The sequence below is a fragment of the Capricornis sumatraensis genome, chromosome 10, assembly GCF_032405125.1.
Source record: "Capricornis sumatraensis isolate serow.1 chromosome 10, serow.2, whole genome shotgun sequence".
Classification (NCBI taxonomy): domain Eukaryota; kingdom Metazoa; phylum Chordata; class Mammalia; order Artiodactyla; family Bovidae; genus Capricornis; species Capricornis sumatraensis.
In genome coordinates, this window is record NC_091078.1 from 36,325,247 (window position 1) to 36,336,814 (window position 11,568).

Here is an 11,568-nt window from a genome sequence, read left to right on the forward strand (position 1 = left end):
TATTTGCGCCCTTCTTCTGTATATCTGTATCTATTTCAATCTCTATTTATTGACTTAGCACCACTGTCGAACCATTTAAAAGTAAGTTGCAAGCATTATACTTGACACTCAATTGCTTTAGCATATATCTCCTAAGAATAGCATCATTCTTTCAGCGGTAAAGAATCCGCCTGCAATGCTGGAGACACAGGAGACACAAGTTGGATCCCTGGATTGGAAAGATCCCCTGGAGGAGGGCATGGTAATACACTCCAGTATTCTTGCTTGGGAAATCCCATGGACAGAGGAGCCTGGTGGGCTACATTCCATAGGGTAGCAAAAAGCCAGACACAACTGAGCGACTGAACACACACATACACTTTATATAACTAACTACTATTTTTACCAAGAACTTTACCATACATATAATAATAGTGTCTTATGTACAGTCTACACTTTCTCCAATTAGACATGCAGTTCCGATACAGGATCCCACGTCTCATTTGGTGACTGTCTCTTTAGTCATCTTTCATTTTATTTTGATGTAGACCATTTTTAAAGTCTTTATTGAGTTTGTTACAATATTGCTTCCATTTTATGTTTTGTTTTTTTGACCACGAGGCATATGGTATGTGGGATCTTAGTTCCCTGACCAGAGATCAAACCTGCACTCTCTGCACTGGAAGGCGAAGTCTTAAGCACTGGACCCCCAGCCTTCTTTACTCTAGAGCTATGCCATTCAATACAGAAGTCCCCAGTTGTATGTGACTGTTTTTCAAAAAAAAACTTTTTTGGAGTATAGTTGATTTATAATGTTGTGTTAGCTTCAGGTGTACAGCACAGTGAATCAGTTACACATATACAACATCCACCCTTTATTTTTGTTAGATTCTTTTCCTAAATAGGCTATTACAAAGTATTGAGTGGAATTCTCTGTGTTATACAGCAGGTTCTTATTAGTTATCTGTTTTATATACAGTGGTGTATATATGTCAGAAAAATGTGGAATACTTCACAAATTTGCATGTCATCCTTCCACAGGGGCCATGCCAATCTTCTCTGTATCATTCCAGTTTTAGTCTATGCACTGCCAAAGCAAGCACTGGCTCTTGAGCCCTTGAAATATGGCTGGCCCAAACTGAGTGTATTCAAGACTCAGCACACACAAAAAAATGTTCATTATTTCATCAGTAATTCTGCATATTGATTGCATATTGAAATAATAATACATTGAATGTATTGGGCTAAAAAATACATTATTAAAATTAGTTTTGCCTGTGGCTATTTAAAATTCTTAACTTGCATATATAGCTCACATTACATTTCTATTGGACAGAACAGTTCTAGAATATTTCTCTCTTGTCATTTTTTTTCCTCTTGTGATGCTGACATTTTTGTTGTTGTTGTTGGCATACTGTGTGACTTGCAGAATCTTATTTCCCCAACCAGGGACCAAACCTGGACCCCAGCAGTGGAAACTTGAAGTCCTGACCACTGGAACACCAGGGAATTCCCAGACATGAACATTTTTGAAGAGTCCAAGCCAGTTGTCTTGTTGTAGGCCCTACAGTCTGAATTTGTTTCCTCTTGAGTAGATCTGGCTTAATCTTTCTGACAAGGATATGACCTGGGTGGTAGTTTACAAGGCATCATGTCAGGAGGCTCACAGTGTCTCATTGTTGGGATTACAAAGTCTGATCGCTTGGTTACGGTGGCATCTGCAGACCTCTCTGATATAAAGTCCCCCCACCCTTGTAGTCAATAAAGAACCTTAGGTGATCCTCTGAGAACACGTGCACATCCTTCTGCACCATCCTTTATCCAATGGTGTCAGCATCTAGTGATGATATTTGTCTCTATCAAAAATCGCTCCAAACAAACTGTCTTAACTTTTTAACTCAGTGCTCAAATAATTTCCTGTTTGTGTCATTTATCCTAAGACAGTGTGGACAATTCGCTGACTTATAAATCTCATCCATTACTGGATGCATAGCTTTCCCTGGCGTAGAATCCAGCTTGTATTTGTGCTCATGTCCAGTCGCTCAGTCATGTCCGACTCTTTGTGACCCCATGGACTGTAGCCTGCCTGGCTCCTCTGTCCAAGGGGTTCACCAGGCAAGAATACCAGAATGGGTTGCCATTTCCTCCTCCCGGAGGTCTTCCTGACCCAGGAATTGAATCTGAGTCTCCTGTGTCTCCTGCATTGGCAGGTGGATTCTTTACCACTGAACCACCTGGGAAGCCCTATAATTGGGAATACCACATATTTTATATCATCTTTATTGACAGTTATTTAGTCCTGTTTCTTTCTATTAAAAATATTGATTCCATGAACATCCTTTTAAATGGCACATGCAAACAAAATGGCACATTCCTTCTTTGAGACATGTTGCTGGAAGTGGTATTGCTGAGTATGTTTACTGAAATTTTTGACACATGTTGTCAGATGGCCCTCCAGAAATATTGCACTGTTCACACCTTCAGTGAATCATCCAGGATGCTTTCAGCTGCAAAGGAACAACAATCCCCAATACAAACTGGCTTTAAGAAAAAGATATTTATCTTCTCACACAAACCAGAACCCCAGTTGAAAGGTACAATATACACTGTTTTTACTCAACTTCATTTTTTCGAAAAACACTGGTTGGGAATCAACAAACAAACTGCATGTTGATAGTTTGGAAAATAATGGCTTGAAATACTTGGATTCCATTCTGGAGCTGGAGACAGGAGGCTACCTGAGCAAATTCTGACTTAGGAACGGAGGAGTAGAGATCCATCATCTCATCTACAAGGGCAAGCAAAGCACACTGTTCTCAGGCCCTCCCCTCCCTGGACATCACTCAGCTTCCTAGTCCTTGCCAATTTAACAAGTGAATAATCTCTTTTAAAATTTCGTCTGTGAAACAGATGGCATGGGCAAGCAGTATTGTATAGCATAGTATTATAGTATTATGAGAGACCCACCTGGATTCATAGCCTGAAAGCACCACTTATCAGCTGTGTGAACTGGGACAAGTTATTTAAACTCTTTGTGACTCTGGCTCCTCATCTCTAAAATAAAAATGACCATATCTACCTTATAGTCTTGCTATGAGAATGAAAAGATATAATTTGTGTAAAATGCTTAGCACAATAAGTGCATTTCAAAAAGCAACTGCTTTATCACAGGCAGATTTCTGTTGCTCTGTATGTGCGTGCTAAGTCGCTTCAGTCATGTATGACTCTTTGTGACCCTATGGGCCGTAGCCCACCAGGCTCTTCTGTCCATGAGATGCTCCAGGCAAGAATACTGGAGTGGGCTGCTGTTTCCTTCTCTGGGGGATCTTTCCGACCCAGGGATTGAACCCGTGTCTCTTACGTCTCCTGCATTGGCAGGTGGGTTCTTCACCACTAGTGCCACCTGGGAAGCCCCTTCTGTTGCTCTATCAGGTTGCAATAGAATCAGGACTTGAACCCATAACCTAAGGGAGAAGAAGTCAGCTGGCACTTAATCTGTGCTGGCCTGACTGCATCCTGGTTTTCTGACCCCACAGCTCATGATGCAGATGGAAAGGAAGGATTGCTTGTGGGGCACTGGATGCCCTGAGAAAAATATGATGACTCTGTCTTCTAGGACTTCACTAAGCAGAAGACGGCAGACAAACATTAAAATACAGATGCCTTCAGCACAGACATATTTTACACGCAGTACACCCCTCTCCCTTGCCCTCAACTTTGCCCCCATTCATAGGTTCACAGCCATCACTTCACCAAGTCTGGTATCTTCCTGCAGTCTTTTTTTTTAATTGAAGAATAGTTGATTTATAATGTATTAATTTCTGCTATACAGCACAGTGACTCAGTTATACATATATATTCTTTTTCTTTTTTTATCAATAAGTATTTTATTTTTTAATATAAATTTATTTATTTTAATTGGAGGCTAATTACAATATTGTATTGGTTTTGCCATACATCAACATGAATCCTCCACGGGTGTACACGTGTTCCCCATCCTGAACCCCCCTCCCACCTCCCTCCCCGTACCATCCCTCTGGGTCATCCCAGTGCACCAGCCCCAAGCATCCTGTATCGAACCTGGACTGGCGATTTGTTTCACATATGATATTATACATGTTTCAATGCCATTCTCCCAAGTCATCCCACCCTCGCCCTCTCCCGCAGAGTCCATAAGATTGTTCTATACATTTGTGTCTCTTTTGCTGCCTCGCATACAGGGTTATCGTTACCATCTTTCTAGATTCCATATATCATATATATTCTTTTTCATATTCGTTTCCATTATGGTTTATCACAGGATATTGATAGTTTGCCGAGAGCCAGCGTGAGGAACTCCGCCCGTGGCAAAGGTCATGAGGAAGGAGGCTCGGCACACGCAAAGGTGGGATCAAGCCTCAGGAGACGCCCTGTTACCGAGCATCTACCCCCCAAAACCAGAGTCTGCCTGCTTTACTATGTTATGCTTTCCACCTACTCTTCTGACATTAACAGGGGGCTGTCCCCCCACCACCTTTTTCTGGAAAAAGTTAATTGAGGGCTTTTAGATAATAAGTCTCCTGGGCATAATAAGAGTGTTTCAATCCAAAAACCCCTCTGATGGCTTTCTAGCCTGCCTGCCAAACTCTTACAGCTGCGCATGTGATCGTTTGCAGCCTCCCGACCGCGAGAGGCACAGGAAGCTTAAAACATCCTAGGAATGTAGGGGCTTCTGAGGAATCAAAATCATTTAGAATAGGACTGATTAAGGGTTTCATTTGTTGAGCCAATACTTGCTGCCAAATTTTCATATCTTTTATCTGTAGATATAGTTGGCATATAGAAAAAACAGGTAGTAGCCCTGGTATTAGCAACATTAGATCTTTGAGTTAAGTACTTTCTTTCTTATAACCCACTGCACCTTTGTTCTACAGGACTGTAACTTTATTTAGTACTTTGAGGGTGATGCAAATTAAAGAAAAAACACTTCATGGGAAAAAGAGTCTTCTGGTTGATAGACATTTATCTAGGAAGAGAGCCATAAAAATGTTAACAGGCCTCTTGGCCAGAAGATAATGTAAACCACCTGAGACCTTTTGTATACGGGAAGGTGTGCAAAAAGAAAGCCTGGTCTCAATAAGGGTCAGGACTGCTGCCCCCACATAACTCTGCATATTCCATTATTTCTTTATGTACAACTTGGGGTATATAAGCTGCTTTTGAAAATAAAGTTGTGGGTCTTAGGTCTGGCACTGATGCTTGGTTTCCCCATGTCGTTCTTTTCTCCCTTTTCTGGCTGAATTCCCATCTGGAGCGTGGAAGCTCACCGTGTCTTCTTATTTGCCCTGGCTTCTAAGACCCATGCGAGAGGGAGCCCAAGGCGGGGAACCCTCCACCATTCAACCGGGCGCCGGTGGCCTGCATAGACAGTGCAAGTTCCTTGTCTTGGAATTTCATTGGTTTTCCACGTAAACCAAGTTATTCAGCCTCTTTTCTCCACTAATTTTCCTACTACACTATTTCCTAATCTCTCTTTATATTTCTAAATAAGTTTTTTCTCGCCGACTCCGTCCCCACTTCGAGTTACCCTGGATCCACTGGCGCTGGACCCCGGCAATAGTTCCCTGTGCTATATAGCAGGACCTTGTTGTTTATCCATCCTATACATAAAAAAGCTTACATCTGCTAACGCCAACCTCCCAGTCCACCCCTCACACCCCCTCCCTTGGCAACCAACAGTGTGTTCTCTGTGTCTGCAACTCCGTTTCTGTTTCACAGATAGGTTCATTTGTGACACGTTTTAGATTCCGCACATAAGTGATGTCATATAGTGTTTGTCCTCCTTCTGACTTCACTTTAGGATGCTAATCTCTAGTTGCATCCATGTCGCTGCAAAGACATTATTTCATTCTTTCTTATGGCTGAGTAGTATATCTGTACCACATTGTATATATGTACCACACCTTCTTTATCCATTCATTTCTCAACGGACATTTAGGTTGATTCCATGTCTTGGCTTTGTGAATAGTGCTGCTATGAACATAGAGATGCATATATCTTTTTGAATTACAGTTCTGTCTGGCTATATACCCAGGAATAAGATTGATCATATGTTTTCTCTATTTTTAGTTATTTGAGGAGCCTCCATACAGTTTTTCCATAGTGTCTGCACCAACTTACATTCCCACCAAGTGTTGGAAGTTTCCCTTTTCCCCATATACCGTCCAGCATTTGTTATTTGTAGACTTTTTAATAGTGGCCATTCTGACTGGTGACAGGTGGTACTTCTTTACAGATCTGATTTGCATTTCTCTAATAATTAGTGAGGGACAGGGAAGCCTGGTGTGCTGCAGTCCATGGAGTCGCAAAGAGGCGGACACGACTGAGAGACTGAACCGAACTGAATAATTAGTGATGCTGAGCATCTTTTCATGTGCCTCCTGGTCATCTGTATTTCTTCTTTGGAGAAATGTCTACTTAGGCCTTCTGCTCATTTTTCAATTGGATTTTTTTTTTTTGTCAGCAACTTATATGAGCTCTTCTATATTTTGGAAAGTAAGCCATTGTTGGTCACATAATTTGCAAATGTTTTCTCCCATTCTGTAGGTTGTCTTTTCATTTTTTTATGGTTTCCTTAGATGGGTAAAAGCTTATAAGATTGATTAGGTCCTATTTGTTTATTTTTGTTTTTATTTCTATTACCTTGGAAGATCCTTCAGGGTCTTGTATTTGGTTTAAGATCCTTGAGCCTTCCATAGCCTTCCATCTTGGATAGGTGGCAGCCCCTTGCCTGACACATGTGAGTGCCCAATAGGTGGTAAATGATGGGCTAAGTACTTACAATTTGCAACCATGTTGCAGAAGACACCAGAGTAAGTAGAATGCAGTTTTTCCTTTGCTTTCAGTTTTCCCTCTGGGATCCATAGTGGCTTTTGTACAAAATCTCCTGGTCAGTGTCTCTTTGGTGGGGGAAGGGAGACTAAGTATTTAGGGAAAACAGGAAGTGGCAAAATGACTAAGAGAAAGAAAAAAAGTGTTAAGTGTTCTTGTGGAAGAACTGATGCAATAGAAAGAAAGTCTGTGAGAGGATGATGAGCAAACTGTAAAGGGGCTTGTGAAACCTTCCATGTTTCAGTGCAGAGCTAAGCCAGGGCTGCTTCGTTTTCTCAAGGTCTGAGCCTTGACACAGCTGTGAGGTGAATGTGTGCAGGTAGATTTCAATTGAGATTAAGGAGGAAAACGTGACTTGCCCCAACTGAAAAGTGAACAGATGCCAAGAGCAGGTAAATTATAGTGGAAAACTGTTAGTCACTCAGTCCTGTCCAACTCTTTGTGACTCCACGGACTATAGCCCACCAGACTCCTCTGTCCTTGGGATTCTCCAGGCAAGAATACTGGAGTGGGTTGCCATTCCCTTCTCTAAGGGATCTTCCCAATCCAGGGATCGAACCCAGGTCTCCCATATTGCAGGCGGATTCTTCATGGTCTGAGCCACCAGGAATCATAGAAGAAACACAAATTCCCCCAGAAGAAGTAAAATATTATTACTAGGTTGATATTAATCAGCTAGTGTCATAACCGACACCATCAGTAAGGTAACAAGTAAACAAGACTATTTGGAGGTGTGAATGGGATGGTGGTAATGATAACATTTACAGTGCTGTTTGTCCGTGTGACCTCTTTTCCCCGTTATGAGTTCATTCCAACAGAATAACAGAAATCTACTAACAAAAAAGTTTCTGAAATGATTTTTCTGTGCTAAGTACTTTACATGAATTCTCTCCCTCTCTTTCTTTTACTTTTTTTTGTTGTTTTAGCCACGCTGAATGTGGGATCTTAGTTGCCCAACCAGGGATCGAACTCACGCTCCCAGCAGTGGAAGCATGGAATCTTAACCACTGTGCCACCAGAGAAATCCCTGAATTTTCTCTTTTAATCCTCACAACAGATCTATAATGTAGATATCTTTAATCCCCATTTAGATAATTTTTATCCCCATTTTAGCCAGAGGCTCCCCAACAGAGAGGTTAAGTAACTTATTCAAAGTCACACAGTAGATAAATGGTGGTTCCAGATGATGAACCGAAGCAGGTCTCTCACTGAGTCCGCACTGTACAATCGTGCTTGTACAAGAAATCTCACTGTTACACAGATGGAACAAAAATGCCATGGCTTTCTGAAATGTAAGCACATTCTATAGCATTAACTTAAAGTCCAGAAATGTCCCCAAGATTGGTGACACCAGTTATTGTAGGCTAAGGGTGATGAAGAAATTTTCAATGATTTTCAAAAATACATGAGGTTTGGGGAACCACTTCTTCAACCTTTATCATGGGAAGTAATCAAATCTAAGTCACCTCCACTCTGTGACTAATTCCTTTTTCCAGAGCTATGGAGGTATGCTACAGTAGCTCTGTGATGACTAAGCCTTTAAGAAAGATTTTTTTCCCTAATGATATATGCTTCCTAGCACCAAGGTCTATTAAGGAGGTCTTTGAGTCTGGACCTGGAGGGAAGGTTATATCTCTGTCTTTCAAAATTAGGCTAAAAAGGCCAATGTCCATTAACATAAGGGTGCCAAGTCCCCTCCTATGAAGCCTGACCTCGCCACCCCATTCTCTTCTCTCTCCTGGTAAACCTGCTTCGGGCTTTTCCTGCAGCACCTACCACAGCCTCATCTCCCTGAGAGGTGGCATTTTGGGATTGGCCCCCTCAGTGCCCATCCAGGTATTGTGTCTCCACTTTGGGTTATTCTGCAGTTACTCAGTGCTGCAGAAGACAGACGCTGCTAAATCAAGACAGCAAATCAGAAAAAAAAAAATCAGAACCCATCATGTTGTGCACTAGCATCTTTATTTTTAAGCTAATCCCATCTGGATTCTTTTCTGATTCTGACAGCCTAAATTGCAATCCTAATAAATATTTATCCTGACAACAGCACATAAATCAGTTGATGACTGCCCTTGTTACTTATAAACTTCAAGGGTCAGAGGTAAAGAACCAACTACAATTGAGGTCTTAAAATTGAATTTGTGCCAGATACTGAAACATAAGTGCAGGCAAATCTTATTTTATTGCCTTCTGCTTTATTGTGCTTTGCAGATACTGTGTTTCTTACAAATTGAAGGTTTGGGGCAATCTTGCATCAAGCAAGTCTATCGCTGCCATTTTGCTCACTTCCTGTTTCTGTGTCACATATTGATAATTCTCGCAATATTTCAAAGCTTTTCCATGATTATTCTCACTGTTATGGTGATCTGTGATCAGTGATCTTTGGTACTGCTACGACTCACTGAAGGTTCAGATGATGGCCTGCACTTTTTAGCAATAAAGTATTTTTTAAATTAAAACATGCACATTTTTTTAGATATGATGCTATCACACACAATAGACTATAGTGTAAGCATAACTTGTATATTCACTGGGAAACCAAAAAATTCATGTGCATGTGAATTGCTTTATTGCGATGGTCTGGAACTAAACCCACAGTATCTCCAGGGTACACCTCTTATTGAAATTGTTTGAGTTCTAATGATTGGGATATTTATCCACAGCTAACATCTTGGCCTTTTTCTCAGTTTCTGATAATAAAGAAAATCTGATGAGCACATTCCCATACTTAAAACTTGTCAGTGGTTCCTGTTTATCCCTATGAAAAAATCTAACCCTTTTATCATGGCAAAGAAAGTTCTTCTGGACTTCCCTGGTGGTCTAGTGGTTAAGACTCCATGCTCCCAGTGAAAGGCAGATGTGGGTTCAATTCCTGGTTGAGGAATTAAGATCCCATATTCTTTAGGCATGGCCCCCAAAATAAGTTCTTCCTAATCCAGCCCCTGCTCACCTCCTTAGTCTCTTCTCTCAACACCCCTGACTTCTGGCCCCAGCTAAGCCTCAGCCCTCTGGCACAAAGCCACCAAGGGTCTCTGTCATTAGGTGGGCCCACGAGACCGCATCTTGGAACATTCCCTCCTGCCCTCACCTCTCCACCCTCACCTCTCCACCCTCACCTGGCAGAATGAGCCTAGCACATCTGTCTCCACTAAGATGTCCTTTCCTCTTAGAGGTTTTCTCATTCCCCACCTCCCTCCACCTGGATGGGAACTGCTTGTATGGTCCCATGGACGCCCCCAGCATTTTCCATGCTGTGTTATGAGTGCCTGTGGATTTCCCCAGCTCCTTCTCCACCTGAAAATTTCTGAGAGCAGAGCTCTTCACTGCTACATTCCCAACACCCAGCCATCCTGTCTGGTATGTAGTAGATGCTTGATAAATATCTGCGATTCAATGTTATTCATACCCATATGATTTTTTATATTTGTTGCTATACAGACTACAGTTATGTATTCTGTTTATACATAGACTCTCTGCCACTTAAAAAAAATTATTTGACTGCTCTGGGTCTTAGTTGTAGCATGCAAGGTCTTTAGTGGTGGCATGTGGGATCTAGTTCCCTGGCCAGGGATTGAACCTGGGACCCCTGCATTGGGAGTGCAGAATCTTAACCTCTGGACCACAGGGAAGTCCTCCGACTCTGCCACTTAGAACAACCAAGTGACTCCTCTTTTCCCCCACCCCAACCTGATGCCTACTCCAGCATCACAAAGTTAGTCCTGCCCTACTCACACACACGCCCTGCACCAAGTCTCAACCCTGCTTTGTACAAACTTGAGTGTTACCCTGAGGAATTGGCTTTCATTCAACAAGAAGGATGAGTCACTGGAAGTGTGTTTAAGACCAGGAGAGCATGAAATTACAACTCTGGGCCAAGATGAACATGCATGGATTGGCAGCACAAAAATCTGAGACTAAGGGAGATTTGTGAGGGAGCAGTGACTGCTGGGGACAGGAATGGAGAAGAAGAGACAGTTTTGAACTGAGAGGAAGGATCTGGCCATTCATCAGATGTTGTTGTTGTTTACTCGCTAAGTCATTTCCAACTCTTTTGCAATCCCGTGGACTATAGCCCACCAGGCTCCTCTGTTCATAGGATTTTCCAGGCAAGAAGGCCATTTCCTTCTCCAGGGGATCTTCCTGGCTCAGAGATCGAACCTGTATCTGCTGCAATGACAGGTGAATTCTTTACCACTAGGCCACCAGGGAAGTCCTATTTATCACATATAGGGACCAAAAAGAGAAAGACAAAGTTGAGTTCAAACTCATGGGATTACAAAATTGGAAGTCAGATGACACCATTCACAGAAATAGGAACTATAGGAGGGGTTGCGGGAAGTGTTTCATTTTTCAGGGAGGAGGGGTGTCCATTGGATCTGCTAACAAAGTATGCAAGTAAAAAAACCTCAATTACTGGGCTTCCCTGGTGGCTCAGCAATAAAGAATCTGCCTGCTGATGCAGGAGATACAGGTTGATCCCAGATCTGAGAAGATCTCACGATGTACTAAAGTGAGGAAGAGAATATAAGGCAACGAAGCCCATGAGCCACAACTGTTGAGCCTGTGCTCTAGAGGCCAGGAATCGCAACTGCTGAGGCCACGCTCTGCAACAAAAGAAGCCACTGCAATGAAAAGTCTGAGAACTGCAACGAAGAGGAATCCCTGCTCTCCACACCTAGAGAAAAACCCACACGGCAACAAAGAGCCAGCACACCCCAA

General features: G+C 42.2%; 2 non-coding genes across 2 annotated transcripts; both read right to left on the bottom strand.

Moving 5' to 3' along the window:
• Nucleotides 1–975: 975 nt before the first annotated feature.
• Nucleotides 976–1,080, bottom strand: LOC138088046 (U6 spliceosomal RNA). Its single transcript, XR_011145639.1, has one exon. It is a non-coding gene; the product is annotated as a U6 spliceosomal RNA (small nuclear RNA).
• A 9,324-nt stretch (nt 1,081–10,404) lies between these two features.
• TRNAG-CCC (transfer RNA glycine (anticodon CCC)) lies at nt 10,405–10,478 on the bottom strand. Its single transcript has one exon. It is a non-coding gene; the product is annotated as a tRNA-Gly (tRNA).
• Between the last annotated feature and the right edge of the window lie 1,090 nt (nt 10,479–11,568).